The sequence below is a fragment of the Xylocopa sonorina genome, unplaced genomic scaffold (assembly GCF_050948175.1).
Source record: "Xylocopa sonorina isolate GNS202 unplaced genomic scaffold, iyXylSono1_principal scaffold0085, whole genome shotgun sequence".
Classification (NCBI taxonomy): domain Eukaryota; kingdom Metazoa; phylum Arthropoda; class Insecta; order Hymenoptera; family Apidae; genus Xylocopa; species Xylocopa sonorina.
The window spans coordinates 300,700-301,860 of record NW_027490156.1 but is presented as its reverse complement, the minus strand read 5'-3'; positions in this window follow the sequence as shown (position 1 = coordinate 301,860).

The following is a 1,161-nucleotide window of genomic DNA, read 5'->3' as shown; positions in this document are numbered from 1 at the left end:
TGAAACATGGAAATGAGATGCGATATCGCGATTTAAGAAGCATTAGAACTCAAATGCTACGATACGTTGACATCTGCAAACGCTATTTCCTAGCAAGGAAGTGTCGCATTTACATTCATTTGAAGTGAATACGTGTTTACATGACACTTCGCAATGAATATTATATCTTTTCATGAAACATAGAAATGAGATGCGATATCGCGTTTTGAGAAGCATTAGAACTCTATTGCTGCGATACGTAGACATCTGCAAACGTAATTTCCTAGCAAGGAAATGTCGCATTTACATTCTTTTGAAGTGAATACGAGGTATACATTATACTTCGCAATTAATATTATATCTTATCATGAAACATAGATGTGAGATGCGATATCGCGTTTTAAGAAGCATTAGAACTCTATTGCTACGGTACGTAGACATATGCAATCGCAATTTCCTAGCAAGGAAGTTTCGCATTCACATTCTTTTGAAGTGAAGATGAGGCATACATGACACTTCGCATTGAACGTTATATCTTATCATGTAACAGAGAAACGAGATGCGATATCGCGTTCCAAGAAGCAACAGAACTCTACTGCTTCAATACGGAGACACCTGCAAACGCTATTTCCTATCATGGAAGTGTCGCATTTACATTCTTTTGAAGTGAATACGAGGTATACAATGCAAATCGCAATGAATATTATATCTTATCATGAAACATAGAAATGAGATGCGATATCGCGTCTTAAAAAGCATTAAAACTCTATTGCTTCGATACTTAGAGATCTACGAACGCTATTTCCTAGCAAGGAATTGTCGCATTTACATTCTTTTGAAGTGAGTGCGATGTTTACATGACTCGTCGCAATGAATAGTATATCTCATCGTGGAACGTAGAAATGACATGCGACATGTCGATCTAAGAAGTATTAGAGCTCTATTGTTTCGGTACGTAGATATCTGGATACGCTATTTCCTAGCAAGGAAGTGTCGCATATACTTTCTTCTGAAGTGAATACGAGGTATACATAACGCTTCGCAAGGAATATTATATCTTATCGTGGAACGTAGAAATGAGATGCGACATGTCGTTCTAAGAAGCACTAGAGCTCTATTGTGTCGGTACGCAGACATCTGTATACGCTATTTCCTAGCAAGGAAGTGTTGCATCTACTTTCT